Consider the following 16,816-nt stretch of genomic DNA (forward strand, 5'->3'; position numbering starts at 1 on the left):
ATCTTAAATTCTCATCTGAAAATGTTATGATCCTGTCACTTTTTTTTCTCGACTCACATTTCAAAGAGATCTGCTTCTTTTTATCATCCTGTCTGCCTTCCTCTTACAATTTTACATTATGATATTGAGGCAGTCTTTGATTGTTTTGTAGTTTGCATAGGTCCTTGTGTAAGATGTTCACTTGCTTGTCTAGTAGCATGTTCACTTGCTTGTCTAGAATGCTGCATGTCAGTGAGACAACCTGCACAAGCCTAATCTCATCTGCCTCATTTTTTTTTAAATAGCTGGCATATTTTGTCTGATGTGCTTATAAATTGTCTGAGTGTTTGGCTGAGCCCTTTCTGATAATTAATATATTATTCACCAGGGATTTTTATAAATACATTTCCTCTTTCTCTTCTTTCTTTTTCTGAAGAATAATAATTGTATAGGGTACTGTCACTACATCTTCCCAGTTGCTCCCTAGCCCCTCCACTGACATGATTTTACCACAGTGATAGAAGATTTGGTGTTTGTTACACTACTGACAGTTAGCATACGATAGCGAAAATTATTTTACTGTCATCAACAATGTACGCTCTCTTTAAGCACTTGTGTTAAGTTTCAGCACCTCTGTGCAATGATTTATAGATCTTTTGAAAATGAAAGTGTGCTTGTTATATTGGCAGAGATGAATTAACCTTTTTTTTTCAGTTTTGCTGAAATGAAGAAAGCTAAAACCTGAGGAACAAGCGTGAGTGGCAGAATCTGTTTCACTGTTTTTATGGGCAAATACCAAGGATTGTCTCTTCGTTGAACCCATTAAACTGACTTTTGGGGATTGAAGACTGGTAAAGTTTATTTCTGATCACACAGTCTGATGATTTTGAGACTTGTTCTTTATCAGGAACATGAGTAAAGTGAATTTATGTGTATTTCCATGAGTATTCAGAAGGAATTTATGAATTATATGAATAAGAAACAACAGGACAGGCTTCCAAGAAAACATTATTTTATTTTATTATTTTATTTTAATTTTCCTCTATTTTCCTTTTTTTTTTTGTTTTATGGTATTGCCTTTCAAAAGAAAGGGCAGGATTTCTGGTTGCTGTGTTATACTTGGGGCTACTGATGGGAAACAGGTAACAGTCAGCAAAGTTCCTGTAAGGAGAGGAAGGAGAGGAAAGAGACCTAAACTTTCATTTTTGGCTGCATTCTGCGTAGTCTGAAAGCCTCAGGGAAACTTGCAAGTGTTACGGTAGGTAGGCTACAATATACTGATCCAGTCTGAAGATAACCAAAGCACAGCTGAGGGTGGGGAGTCTTGAAACTGATTAAAAGTAATCACAGCCCTGTGGCCCGAGGCATGCAGAAAACAGAACCATTAATGCTATCCGGGAATCCATATAATGTCCTACATAGCAATTGCCAGTAAAGAGAAGAATAAATTTCTCTAGTCTTCTTATTGAAGCCAGGGAATTTCTTATTTCTGCTGGTGTGGCGAATGAGAATGCTACTCTGAAGTGTCTCAAGTGTCAGCCCTGATGCTGATGGGGAAGTGAGGTCTCCGCTACACAGAGAGAGCTTTCTATATCCAGTAGGTGCCTTGACTTTCATGTTGCTTAATTTACAATCCAATGTATATCCATCTTAATTCATAATCCAATAGAAGCTATACTGAGAGATACCAACACCTTATTTTTTGTCCAATATATTGTAATATATAGAATAACAGTGGGAAGATATTGCTGAAAAGTAATTGCAGTAAGATATCTCAATAATGGCTATACAGCGCCTGCTGAGAATAGCTCATATGCTACTGATTTCAGTAAGAATATTTACTGTAATAAACACAGTAGAGCTCTATTTTTAGTTTAATGTAAAGATTTGTAAAAAAAAAAAGAAAGATGAATTACGTTATTCAGTTGTATCTCTTGAATTATCTTAACCATGTGTGGTTGCTCTAAAATTAACCAATTCAGTATTTTCTAAAGAGCATCTGAGGAACTGTTTAATATATACAACTGAAAGCAATGTAATTACAAACAGAGAGGCAGAAGTAATATTATGTAGTCACAGTTTAGAAACTGAGCCTTGAGTATCTTAATATATGCCTACATAAATTACTAGTATTAGTTTGCTTCAGCACTTATCTCAATGGGATGTTTTTGCTTCAGCACTTTTATCCCACCTGTTGGTAAACCTGTAAACCACCTCATTCACATTTCCTCTGTGATTTTGTTTCCTTCTCATTTACACCAGTTTCAGCTTGGTTTTAATAAATTCCCTAATTTCATGCACACATAAAAATGGACCAAATCACAAAGGAAGATGAGAGCATTTGGAATAGAATTTAAGAAATGTAATATTAGAAAAAAAACCAAGAAAGATATTTCAGGAATTTTAAAAGTAAGCATGTTTATGCATGCATTTAAAATTATAAAGCTCAGTCCTTGTGAAAGATGTTTCAACACTGAAAGATATATATGTGTACCCTTTACCTAAGTCTATGCATTGTGCTTGGTACACAACATAATTCTGTGTGTGCTGGGTAACGATGCAACCATTTCCACTGGCTCTAACTGACTTTCATAGATGCTGTAGGTAGTATTTACCCACTTATTTTTAAGGGTTAAAATTATAGAGAATGATATTTTTTCAACATAGGTGACCACTGGTTTTAAAATAATGGTCATAATTATAGAAATCAGGGTTTATTCACACTTAGCAGTCACAATTCCTATACAATTCTCATAAATTGTTACTTTCTTACATTATTTGGGATAGCTCAGATAAGGGGTTTCAAACTAGAGGATTTTTTTTCTCACTTTATTAACAATACTGAATTTTCCTTCTTTTTTCAGTGTCATACATTTTATAGTGCTTCCTTATTAATGCCTTTGTTTTAAAAATGGGGCAGAGAGACTCCTGATCTCAGCAAATATCTTAGTGAGTATACTTTTGCTTTGGGGCAAGCACAACTTAATATTCATAAATCTTGGAATGCAGAGGTGGAACGTGAAGAGAATCAATGTAGATTCTGAGGCATTAGGTATTGGGGCTAAATATCTGATGTGAACAACTTATCAGAGGATTGGCAACATTATTAAAGTATCATGTAAGAGCCAAGCTGTTTCTAAGTTTCAAAAAAACATAGAAAGATCTCTAGTACTAGTTGACATTTCAATAAAATATAGCTAAGAAGAAAATACCTCACATAAAGAGATCTCAACAGACTAGCGTAAAACGAAACAATAAAGTTGAAACCATTGCAATAAAATAAAATAAAAACAGGTCTTCATAATGATGCTTGAAATCCGAAAATCAATTAAAGCTAGTTTTTAAAATGACAAGCAATAGTTCATGTAATAGTAAATTGAGTGTTGCATGTGGGGTTTAAAATATATTTATTTTTGATTGATGAAAAAGTCTCAGTAGATGCCCATTCCATGCACTTCTTGCTCCATAGCGATATTAACAGGCATTGTCTCAATTTGTAACATGGATAAAACTTGAAGATAAATATAGTAGAAAATAGCCCATAAAAAATATACATCCCTTTAACTGAAGCTCTGAGTTGTACTAAAGATGACTCAAGAGGAAAACAGGCTTTGTTGCATATCAAAGATTAGAAAGTCAACACCGTGGCAGATCAACGGCAAAAGCCAGTTCCTGTGTCAATAGACCTTTGTAAAAAGCATTCTGCCAGCAGTTCTCTCTCTTCGATGATAAGGGGAGTCTGTGTTCAGCATTGTGGATGATAAGGATGTGGGATAGTATGGACATGGTGTGGGGCAGCCTGGATACCAGAGCCTGGTCTAGAGTTGTGCACAGGACACTTGATTATGAGTTTGCCTCAGCTGCCTCAGAGCCACTGGGATTTTGGCTGGAAAAGGCTGATGATTGCATTTCAGTGACTTTGGGAATGTAAGCTGGTTTTTAGTGCATGATGTGTGTCCCGTACGATGTTTGATTCAGAGAAGATATGTATTGCTTCCAAGTCATTTATGGGGCACCTGCCCTGCAAGCCTATATGCAGGCACAGCTATTCTTTAGCACAGTTCATGCCTGGGAACTTCTGCATTTAATGACCTATGACAACTAGGCATTTTTTTCATTGGCTTTTTAAAGAATTCCATTGAAGATGAACAAGAAGGAACAGAATCCATCTTAGCTGTGCTCATTTTGCAGGTCTAGATGCAATAAAAAGCATTAAAACTTTTTATTTTCTCCTTACTGAAGTCAGCAGATACTGCTCCGAATGCTCAAAAGGACTTGCTCTGTGGAATAAAACTGTGCTATTATTACTCAGACATGGTTAGACTTCAGGGGAGGGGTAAAGAAAGAGACTTTTGAGAAGTGCAGGACTACTGTATTTTACCTGTGGCTCACTGATGTTAGCTAGTGTAAAGTTTGTCAAATTCCTATTCTTTTGGTCATCACTGGCGACCTTTTTCTAGAAATATCAGGCTTTAATTTCTTTTCTTTGTGCAGATATCTCCTCTCTTTAATTTGCTTGAACTTTATAAAATAATGTTTGACGACATGTATACCAAATAAAGGATATTTTTTCATGTTACCTACTTCTCAGAGATTTACACTTTTAAGATGATAAACTGTAATTACTCTAGTGAAAGCTGTAAATCACTGAAAATAGGTAGGTGAAACATGACACTTAAATGTGTATAGAGAGCTGTTTCACAACATCAGTAAAGATCTTTATGTATTTGTCTCAAACAGGGAAAGTAAAACTACAAAGTCTGTGTTCTCATTGGATTTGTTCTCATAGGGCACAGCTAGTGATACTGGAACTATGACTTCATCATGGTTTTGCAGCATTCTAGGAGTATGCCTGTCCTGAACACCTCGAAAAATAAAAGTGTTGGTAGATTATGTATGTATAATTTGTATTTAAAAAATACTGTCTAATGGAGTGATTACTATAAAATTTGTGAAGCAAGTTGAGAGTGGTTGAAGACCTCTGCTTTAAACAATTGACTGATAACTAAGGTGAAATTTTGTGCTGTGTCTTTAAGGTGCAACCTTCAAACCAAAATGTGAGAAAAAATCTTTACATCGACATTGTGCTCTACTGAGCTAAGAGTATGGACACAGAAACTGAAAGCTTTGGAGTTACAGTAGCAACGTATTGGCTCTCAGCTAAGCAATGGTCATTGGGCCATAGGTATGATCTTTGTCCCACCTCAGCTACAACTGAAAACTAGGTCATATTAAATCTATTACTGTTGATCATATACTATTTTGTAAGTGATTTAAGAGCAGGTATGACCTTTAAAGACTGTCCCCACTTCCCTGAGAAGTAATTATAGCTGAAATCCCTCATGGATTTTGTTCCTGCCCCTTCATAAGAGGCCTCCATCTTTGAGTCCTCCACCAGCATTTACATACTACAGTAGCAGTTGTCTTACACAGTCTGCATCACAGGCTTTGCCTTGTAGACTTATCTAAGGCTAAAAAGCTCTTTCATGCTGTCACAACAGCATTAAAAAAAAAAAGAGAATAGTCTGTGCACACTGAAATTTCCACAGGTGTATTTTAAAGAGAGAATAGAACATACTAAAGTTGTCCTCAGTCTATAATTTTTAAACCTCCTTAAAGCGAGTATAATTACATTAGAGCACTCTGGAAGAAACAATTTGTTTCTTTGTGAGATGAATTATATGTAATTTTTATAAATGTATTCCATATTCTCACTGTGGGCAGAATCTCACAAGAATTATAACATGAGATTTCACAAAAGTTAGAATTATGTGAAGAAGGATTTAGAAAAAGTGTATGAGGAACATAGGCTAAAATTCTTGGTATATTCACTGCAACCATATGAATGTATGTGTGATAGAAGAATAGTAAACTTCTTCAGTACTCTGGTTAAGGTGATAACCACAGGCTTTCTGCTTTTTTTGCATGTGATTTGAACAGTGCTTTAGTTGTTTGTTGATGAATACTTGTTAGAATAATAGCTGCTTACTGAATTTAACCTTTGAAAATATAGCAGAATTAATAATTCAATAAACATGGTCACACCTCTCCAAACCAGTCAAACTTCTTTGACAAAAAATAACAAACAAACAAACCACCACACAAATTTCAGTAGCTTCACTTTCATGTATACTGTCACACGTTATAAATTCATATATTTTTATGTTTTCAGCAATGTTTGGTAACAAAAATTCTTATTAAAATGCAGTCTTCTCAGCTTCAGAAGTAGTTCAGGTATCCTCTGAAGAAGATGCAAGAAAGTCCCTTAGTGGTTCCATAAAGATGAGGACAGGGAGCACTCATTGTGCAGTTCAAATAACCAATTACCAAAATGGACAAATGAAAAATAGATTACTTAAAATATTATTTTCATTGGTCCTTTTGTTACCAACTTGAGCTACCTGCATATGTAAACAGAATTTTGCAAGGTGGAAAGAATGACTCCTTGGTGTAGCAGAAAAGCTCATGTCGGTAAGAATGACTTGCATGTTTATATAGATAGAATTTAGCAGTAAATTTCCAGCGAAACATTTCTATTTGTTAATAAAACTTGCTTTTCTGATATTACAAAGATGATTTTCACTATGTGGGAGGTTATAAGATTTTTACTGTTCCTTTCATTTTTTTGTTGTTTTCAGCTGCATTGTTAACAAAATTCAATCATTAAATGGATCACCAGACTAATCAAAATGATGCAATGATGAGTTTACAAAGTAGGGTAGTATCCATAGATGTCTGAGAAATTTGGTGTACATCTTAATATAATTTTTGCTTTTATATATAACAAAACATATTTTTCTTCTAGAGGTTAGCAAGAAAAGATATATAAAATCAGTTCAACTTGTCAGATTGTAAGGTGTAATAGCTTACATAGCCAAAACATGACTTTTTGAACCATCAAATTTCCTGACAAAGATACTGGTTTTACACTTGTTCAACCTGTCTTATACGTATGTGTATTGTGTTGCAATGTGTGCATAGCTCTTATGCAGTATTTTTTTAAGTGTTAATTTGGAGCTGTGAAGATTTTATGTGTTTGTGGGGGTTTTTTGTTTCATTTTGGGTTTTTTTGGAGTAACAGACTTTTCAACCAATCTTTGTTATGTGTGCTGTGAAAAACATCATGACCTAGTAAATAAAAGATTTATATGCCTCATATTTCCTGTACATGCTTTTGTAGGTTATTTAAACTTTTGGGTCATGCTAGTACGGTCTGGTCTACCAGCAAAATTCAGAGCTTAGTTTGTAAAAACATGAATTGTATGAGGGAAATTCTGGGGCATTTTACCATCACTGAGGTGTTAAGTGTGTTTATGAAAAACACTAATCTTATTCTCTGCAAAAAGTATCAGTCCCCAGGATAAATATATTTATTTGGCAGATAGAAAAGTGTAGAAGACTTTCAGAACAGGGCTAGTGAGACGAGTACTGTGACAAGGGAAGCTTTTGGTCTGTGGAGTGCAGGAGGAAATGAAGACCTGTCAGTCAACGCCGGACTGCCACCTGGTGCTCACAGGGGTAGGAGCTGCCTGCCTGGGCTCTTATCCCTCACCTTCCAAATTAATTGAAGTCAGCATGAGAATTTACCCATTTACTTAATTGTTTCTAACTTTAGGACTGTGTGATCCAAATTATTACATTTCTTAGCAGTGTAATAATGTAAAATGACAAACTTTGTTAAGGTTAAATTATATATTTAAATTATTTAGAGGTCTCAACTGTTGTTTAAAGAAGTCACATTCATAAAGCATGTAATTGTGTTTTTAGACAAGAAAATATGGACAGTTTGACTGTGGCAACACTGTAGAAGCTAATTAACTGTTTCTGGACAATTTCTTGGAAGAAATATGTGTGGGCATGATTTTACTTGGTATTAGCTGTCTCAAATTGTTTTCTACAAGAAGTATAAACTAATAGACTAAATCCTGTACATATTTAAGATGTTTTTTTTGTTTCTGCCAGAATCCCATGGGTCAGATGGATACATCAAATCTTACTCTTTTCACATAAGCTGGGGTTCATATTGTTTAACTTCAGCCACTCTGGTAAGGCAGAAGGGATACTTCTGTGGTCTTCAGAAGCAGCGGGACACTTCCAGAGGGAAATGTATCCTACACAAGACTGGCCTTCTAAGACAGAGGAAAGATGAAATGAACTCTAGAAATGTCCATTTCTCCTCATTGATTATAGTCTGAGAAATCAGATTAGGCAAGTAAAGTTAATGAGAAGAATTTCACTTGAACTTTCTTATTTGGCAAATTCTACTTTTATGACACAAAGAACATATCTCATCTTTGAGCCATGACTGGCTGATGCTGCATATTAATTTTCAATGGATTTCCCTCCATGCTGTGAAATAATCATTTAATAAAGCTTTCAGGGGCAGTGTGAACCTTAGTAATATAGCTTTAATAGATCTGTTGCCTGGGAACTTAAATCAAGGCTTAGGCCCAATGCCAGTATTAAGGTAAAGACCCCCATAGGCAGCCTTGTCCCCTGTGTAGGTCTTAGACAATCCAAATCTGTTTTGGTAGTATTCTTCTTAGTGGGAATGTTGACAGTAGTGCTCAGTGCAGATCTCTGCCAGAGACAAAAAACAACATCCCAGTTTGGAAGATATGCTAAATGATAATATTTTCCACTGCTGAAATCTTTCTTGTATGATCTGGTCCCAGATCTTGAAAGAACTTATGGAAACCTACTCTATTAATTGCTTGCAATATTTTTTAAAGAATACATTATTATTTTTTTTTAAGTACTGTCACCATTATATTATGTAAAATTTGCATATATATATTTTAAAAATCCAAAATTGGTTCATAATAGTTCACTCTATAAAAAAGAATTCGGTAATCATATGCTGGACAGAATGAATAGTTATTACATTCTTCCCTACAAAACATGAGAGAGGCACAATAGGGTTCTGTCCTTTACTTGTAACTAATCTTCTAGCTCTGCTCTTGTTGTTGCTTAATAATTTTGAAAATGTTAATGTAAATTCAAGTAATATATAGTATGCTTTAACCTAGTGAATACTAAAGTGATTTTCTAAGTTATGACCTTGGTACAGCTTTTAGCCAAGGAACCAGCCTTTGCTATCTAAAAGACCTGGAAATAGGTCACTCTGAGATTTGGAGAATATAATGTGAAAACAGCTGTAGTACCACACTAGGAGTTGATACTTTTTGCTTCCCTAGCGCCAAGGCATATGCTGGAGAGAACTTTAACTTCACTTCTCCATTTTAAAACAAGAAAAATAGTTGAATCTTTGGGCTCCATGAATATCAGCAGTTCCTCTGTGATGAGATTTTGCTCAGGGGCTGCAAATAGAGTAGAAAGTTGTATTAAAAACTTATTATATGCTTTCCAGCATTTCTGCAATGTAAAGAGGTAGCCAAAAAGTTCATCACAAGTTCTTGATGGAATAGATTCCCTAATAGTGAGGCTATGATTCAGTGACTAAGTCCACCTTTGCTTAAAAATAATTTTGCACCTGTATTGCAAGGTGGTAATCATCTTTAAAGTCTTTATGTAAGATTTAATTTAGTCATTATAGTACATATGAAAGTACAAAAACATAGAAAGAAAAGCCATTGTTATTGTTATTTTTAGCACTATATTTTAAAATATTTGGATAAAACATTTCCTGGTCATATGCATCTCTAATAACAACTGATTTGAGCAGCATGTAAACAATTAAAAGTTCACTACTGTGTCTAGAATGCCCAGTCTAACATAATTAACTAACATAATTAGTCTTTATTTCTTGTAGCAACACAAATTCAATTGCAGTGATTAGAAGAGTGTAAACCTTGGAAGCAGTTTCCAATAGGAGAAATTTAAGATCTAATGATGGCATGTTGAAAGACTGTACAATTAGAAGATTTGAGGTGTAGGACTGTCCTACTGTTGACAGTCCACCAATTACGAAATACTTTAGTGACACTTTAATCAATGACAGATAAATTTATCCCCATGACCTTGCTGGTCTTTCAGATCTTGGGGAAAGAAAAGGAGCTAATCTTAATCCTTGATTTCCCTTTTGGCAGCTTCTTCAAGTGAGCTGGAAAGTGTCTTTTAAAAAGGAATAGCTCAACTGAAACAAATTCCTCTTGCTTTTGTCTCCAAGTGAACTGCACTGTGGAAGGACATGAAATGTAAATTCACTGCCTAAGAGGTTTACAGTAAAAGGTAAGGTACAGTCTGAGGGTGACTTAACATCTCCATTGTGTAGCAAATACTCAGAATGGTAAAAGGCTGTTGTTCAAGAAACAAGTAAAACAAAGCTTTAGTGTTTTTTAAAGATTCTCTATAGAGATCTCTAAATTTTTCATGTGAGTTGTCCTTGTAGCCTTGTTAAGAGCTGTTGTTAGAACTGCATGAAGAAACTGCTAGTTATTCAGGTGTATGAAGTTATATGCAACAAAAGTATGCAAGAAGAGGGGGAAACATCCTTATATTCTATAGTGCAATATATAGAATATAATTAATATGTTCTGATCTTCAGAATAATGCTTCAATTTAGCTGGAGAAATTTTCTTCAGACATTTATGCTGATTTGTGCCCATTTATGGATCAAAATTTCAAGTGAATGAGCTTTATGTAGTCATGTTTGTATGAAACATTGTATGTTTACAATTTTGCAAATAAATATTCCACATAGGGGGTTTGATAGGGGATCCCTCTAAAGCCCATGTAAGTTAATGGTAAAGTAATCCATATTGATTTTAGTGGATGTTAGGTGAGGCCTTATGTGCAAATATAAATAATTTCCAGCTGAAGTTGAGCATACAAACATTTAGGTAACTCATTTCATTTGTCTTTATATATCTAGGCTCCTGGACTGGACTTCCAAAAATATTGCAGATGGGACATTCTGAATACTTCTTATTGTGGTAGGTAAAACCAAAGCTATATTGTGTATTGTAGTTAATCTCTCAAGTGCTGACACCTTTACCTTTGGGGTAAAGGGTAAACTAGATGATCTCTCCAGATCTTTGCAGCCTTTTTCTATTCTTTTTTAATTGTATAGGTGTAAGAATAGCTGATTCGTGACATTGAAAGGTTTTAAAATATAATTGCTGACTTACACTTGTGAAGTTTGATTCATTCATCTCTTTTATGCATGTTTTGATGGGAAAATATGACAAAATTCTCTCACTAAGGTTGCAATTTAAAGAAAACGTAAAGTTCAAAAGTGGGTTTCTGCAAGAAATTTGTATGCCTACACTGTAATGTGATTTAAAGAACAATTACAGATGGAGTCCTTCTACTAGGAGAATTTTAGGGTCATAAAGTAGACTTTGTTGTCATTTACACTGAACTGATTTCATTAACTTCAAAGAAGTCAGTATAAATTTAAAGTGTTTTATTTGAGATGTGAATACAGACCACAGGCTGAAATTTCTTGAAATTTCACATATGATTTCAGTTAAATTAATTAAAAGTGAAGGAATACATCAAAAAGTACATACATAATTTTGTTATTTGCTTCAGTGAGCTGAACATGGAAATTGAATTAAAACCCCTATTCGGAACAAGATTGTTGTGTTGTTTTCTTTAAAAAAATATAAGTTTAGCTTTGATAGCTGAAATTCTGTGGGAGCTGCATGAAAGTACAGAGAATAGGACAGAAAATTTCCATTTCATCACTCTTCAGAAAATGGTGTGAAATTCTCCTAAATGAGATCCAACAATCAGTCTGTGAAATAGCATGGAGGCATGGAGAAGAGAGAAAAAGCAACTTCCTAGCCCAAGGGAAGACTTTCTTTCCTTTCTTTTCTTTCCTTCTACTAGAACAGTGTGTGGCTGAAGACCAGAGTTGGCATTGATCTCACCTAGTATTGGAGAGCTATATCAGAATGAGCTACCCCAACATATTTGGGAGTCCGTGGAGATAAATATGTGCTTTTGGGTGCAGTATATGCAATCTGTTTTAGAGGATGGGACCACTGCTCTCACTATGAAGAGTGTCTTGGGTCAGAGGAGTGTGAGAAGTTATGTTTCACTATTCTTTTTTGTTTTCAGTGGCCAGCTGAGTTTGTGACCTAAAGCCATTTCTTTATTCGTGGAAGAGATCTGCTTTTCCTATTACAACCAGTGTTTGAACCACATGCCAGAAAGCTGGAATGCTGCCACTTTGGTGCTTTTAGTGTGGAAATTAGAAGAGCAGTAGGTCATCTTTCCTGTCTCTGTAGTATCACAGTATCACAGTATCACAGTATGTTAGAGATTGGAAGGGACCTCAAAAGATCATCTAGTCCAATCCCCCTGCCAGAGCAGGAACACCTAGATAAGGTTACACAGGAATGTGTCCAGGCGGGTTTTGAATGTCTCCAGAGAAGGAGACTCCACAACCTCCCTGGGCAGCCTGTTCCAATGTTCTGTCACTCTCACTGAGAAGAAGTTTCTTCTCAAGTTTAAGTGGAACCTCTTGTGTTCCAGTTTATACCCATTACCCCTTGTCCTATCATTGTTTGCCACTGAGAAGAGCCTGGCTCCATCCTCGTGACACTCCCCATTTATATATTTATATACACTAATAAGGTCCCCCCGCAGTCTCCTCTTCTCCTGGTTGGCTGATCCACCATTTGGATGAGGAAGTTATCATCCATACACTGGAGGAACCTCCTGGACTGTGGCTGGGTTGCTGAGTAGTCCTTCCAGCAAACATCAGGGAAATTAAAATCCCCCACGACGACCACGTCCTGTGACTGTGAGGCTGCTCTCAGCTGCCTGTAAGAAATGGATAGCTGGATTGCCCAGATACATTGCATCTTCTGGGGATTTTCTTTACCCAGATTAACTAAGAAAGGCTACTATTTTGTGTATAGTATCTTGATCATGCAAACCCGCACTCCTGGTGAAGGAGACTTGGAACACAGCTCTTGTCAGACGTTATGACAGGATTTCCAAATAAAAATATTTCCATTCCTTACATTTTACTTCCTATTTGAAATTTTCCATGGGAGAAATTTTCCGACTAATTCTGACCACAAATATATTTCAATGATTTTGTTACAATACCCTGATACAGTATTGTATCTTAATTCGAAGAGTAAAAGCGGTATGTGTTTTAATCTAGCCCAAAATAAATGAGAATGAAACTTCAAGCCTAATTCATATATTAAAAAATGCTAAATTCAACCAACATGAATGATTTTATTGTAAACATTGATTGTTTTGTACAAATGTTTTGTTCCAGAAAAGCAACTCTTAAAATAAAGTTTAATATACTTAAAGTTCTTTTGATGGAAAAAGCAACACATTGTTTAAATAACTGTTTCATGCTTGCTCGGCAAAGTTTTGTATTTTCAACAGAAACTCAAGAGTATTTTAATGAAAATTATTCTCCCAAGGGATGAGAAACACTTTCCACTTGTATGTAAATTTCTATTTTCTAAATAAAAAGTGCAGCCATTGTACAGTTTATAAGAAGTGTGAAACAGTTTTCTTCTTTTCTAACCCACTCAAACTTCACTGCTGGAAAAGTAAGTAGTTTATTAGGCTATGTTAATTTAGATTAATCAGACTATTTTACAGTTAGAGCTGTTTAACACATCACAGGTCTTAATTACCCCTCCTGGTTATCACAGAATTTTAACAAATTTGCAGTTATTATCTCTTCCAGAAAGTCTGGTCTACCTATCTTCTCAGCTCAGAAGAACAGAAGGTTGTGGATACTACATACCTGTTCATGACTGGGTGATGCTTTTGGTTTGTGTTGCCTCCCTGCTACTGATTGCTGCCATTTACATTCTTCCTGGCACATCAATCTGGCCATGTTTTGCCACAAACATGTTGCAGACTGGAAGTTTATAGAGGCCCTGTGCTATTCAAGTCAACAGGTCTCTTTCTGTAGGAGAAACACTGCACTTTCTGTTCATTAATAAAGTGCCTACCACACATTGGCACTGAACAAGTGGGTGATGATAAAACCACAAATTTCACTAGGCTGAGCGAGGAAGGAAAAGACATACTCCAAGAAATATGGAGACCAATGAGAAGATCGTTATGGGTTTCAATTTCTTTTAGATATGGCTCAGGCAGAAAACATAATATTGTACAGTGTGTGTTTTATTGTGCTAAACATGGATTTTCATATAGATGACACCAAAGTAAAAATGTATATCATTGCCTGACTTTGCTAGGATTTCTTTTTTTCGCTTTGGGGTGGCTGCAGTATTGCCCTCTTCCTTTAAAGCTAGGATGGCTTATAATCACTAATGCACATATATCTTTAACAGAACTGAAGCATATATCAAATGTGGTTATACATGAAATCTAAAAGCCCAACTAGTACTTTGACCATGAAGGGAGGGTTTGTGGGGAAATTTGTATTGTCAAAGAAGTGTGCAACCAAACACAATTGTTCCAAAAAGCCTTTGAATAAAAATGCTAGAGATAATGTTTTAAATTTTTAAATAGTTTGGGGTGTCTTTTCTGTGATAGATCTATTCTTTTTGATGTTAGTGATAACATACATTCCATCCATCAGTCTCCCCAGTGACCTGCTGAAGTTTGGTAGTATATCTATTAAAACATTGCTTAAGTTCATCCACCTTGTTTTTTTCTAGACCAGTTTCCCCTTCACAAATTATACCTTGTTGAGAGACAGGGGAAAAAAAACCCCACTGTGTGTGTGAGGAATATTTTCCACTGGTCTTGAAAAAGCAATTAAGGAATGTTCCATTTATTCTCCCAAAGACAATGTTTACCTTTTTGAATACTTTTGATTATTTTTCCCTCTCAACTTATGGTATTTTTCAAATTTTATTTATTGCTTTTAAAGTAATTCTGTGCCTGCTTGTGTTAGATATTTATCACTTGCAGTGAATGCTAAATTACTCATGAGATTGGGGAAAATCACTGGAAAACAGAGAGGAAAAATCAGAATCCTTGCAATATCTTTCACATTTTTGTACTCTGACATGTAGTGTTTTAAAGAATACTAATAAGAGAATACACCTTTAAACTATACTATTGTTTTAAATACTAATGTAATGTGAACCAATTTTTACTGCAACCAACTATAGAGTCCTGAACAATTTTTTATAATTATCAAACAAAAATGAGCCCAATGTTTGTTACATTTTTATCGTACATTTAATTGTGCTGTGGTAGACCAAAAATATCCAAATCTCTTAGAATAAAAATGTTTTCAAATTCAAAAGACATACAAAGTATTTCATTTTGCATTGTTTACTCTGATTACACATCCACTTAACTCTCACTATGTAAAATTCAGACAGATTTCTGCTTTCTGTACTCATATCTATAGGAGGTGAGCATATTTATCATATTGCAAAAGAAAAATCCCATTGCAGGGTAATCAACACTGGAAATATTTTACAGATTTGTTGCATGAAAAATTAATTTCCACTGTAATTTATGCAATGAACATTTGTATTTTAAATTATATTTATGTAGGTGTGAACAACATCTAGAAAACATTTTCGTGCAGCTGTATTGCACTATAAAATATTATAAAGCTTTAGTGACAGACTATGTACAGTAGATATTTTTTAGGAATTCACTATGAATAAGAAAAAATCCCAAACATAAAATGCATATGTAAGAAACCTTTAGTATTATAAGCATTGTAATAAGTAAATTCTGCAAATTCAAAGTCTCCAACAGTTCTATAACTCATCCTATTCAAACCTAATACAGCACAACGCAATTTTTACAGTGCCCTTTGTGCTAGTATCCTCGAGCACTTTAAAATGAATAAAGTTAAAATTAGCAATGTAGCACTCAATTTCCTAAAGGAGTTACTTTAGAAAAACTAAGTAAAATCAATGCCTTAAATGTTTGGATTTAAAACCCTGCCAATTGTAGCTCTTTTTATTTCAAGTAGCAAAATATTCCAAATCTCCTGAACAAAATGTCTGAAGGCTCTATAGGTTTAGGATATCAAAAAAGTATTTAAGAATTATAAAACCATCATCTATCAATCTCTGAGTGCATACTGATAGGCATGCAAAGTAAATGTAATGGCAGGGTATAGCTATACAGCAGCCTTTGCATGAAATAATAAGCTAGTAGTTTATTTGCATTTCTATAGTATGTTTCACCTGAAGATCTCAAAGTGGTCCCCCTGTTAATTCCAGAGAGCAATATAAGCCACTTACAAAATACAACAGTGAACTGCAGTAGTGTGCTGAAAAAAAAGGAGTTTTGTTTGAGCAGCAGGAGTTGCAAGCCTCCAATAGATCATGGGGTCAATTGCACATCAGGAGGCATCACTTGTGTAACTGGGCTGTTTGAAAGTGATTTTATTGAACACTATTCCAAAGTTGATTACTGCAGGTCTTGTATTTACATATACAGCCATCATTTGTGAGAAATAGAGTTTTGTAGGAAGTCAGCAACTGCAAGTATAGCAGAAAGCACTATAGAAGCAATGGCTGTGTTCTCTCCTCTCTCCTGCAAATGCACATACATGTATACCAGAATCTATAGACGAAAAATACCAGGAAATCCACACGGTATTGAACTTTTGTTATTTCTGCTAACCAGCTTGATGATATCAAAAGAAAAGAATAAACTTGTTTTCAAAGTCTGGATAAAATTGGAGAGTCACCTTTTGAATTACAGAAAAATAGTTATAATTCATTTTGTTAGTGTTAGGGGGTCATAAAACAGGAACATAAGAGTCATATACATGTGACAGGCACTTATGAGCAGCTCATAGTCTCAGGATGAAGAACCTGGTCATGAGTGAGTCCTGGAAGTGGAGTTGTGGATATTCTTAGTCTTGATTGACCACAGGCAAGAAGGAAAGTGAAGATCTGTAGCAGGTGTTCCTTAGCACAACTCCTCCAGTCACCTGTGT

General features: G+C 35.1%; 1 long non-coding RNA gene across 1 annotated transcript; it reads left to right on the forward strand.

Moving 5' to 3' along the window:
- Positions 1-7,851: 7,851 nt before the first annotated feature.
- LOC308229919 lies at positions 7,852-12,263 on the forward strand. The gene is made up of 4 exons (XR_013958485.1): positions 7,852-8,187; positions 10,029-10,170; positions 10,814-10,874; positions 12,007-12,263. It is a non-coding gene; the product is annotated as an uncharacterized lncRNA (long non-coding RNA).
- Positions 12,264-16,816: the final 4,553 nt, after the last annotated feature.

This window comes from Psittacula echo (assembly GCF_963264785.1).
Source record: "Psittacula echo genome assembly, chromosome: 1".
NCBI classification, from domain to species: domain Eukaryota; kingdom Metazoa; phylum Chordata; class Aves; order Psittaciformes; family Psittacidae; genus Psittacula; species Psittacula echo.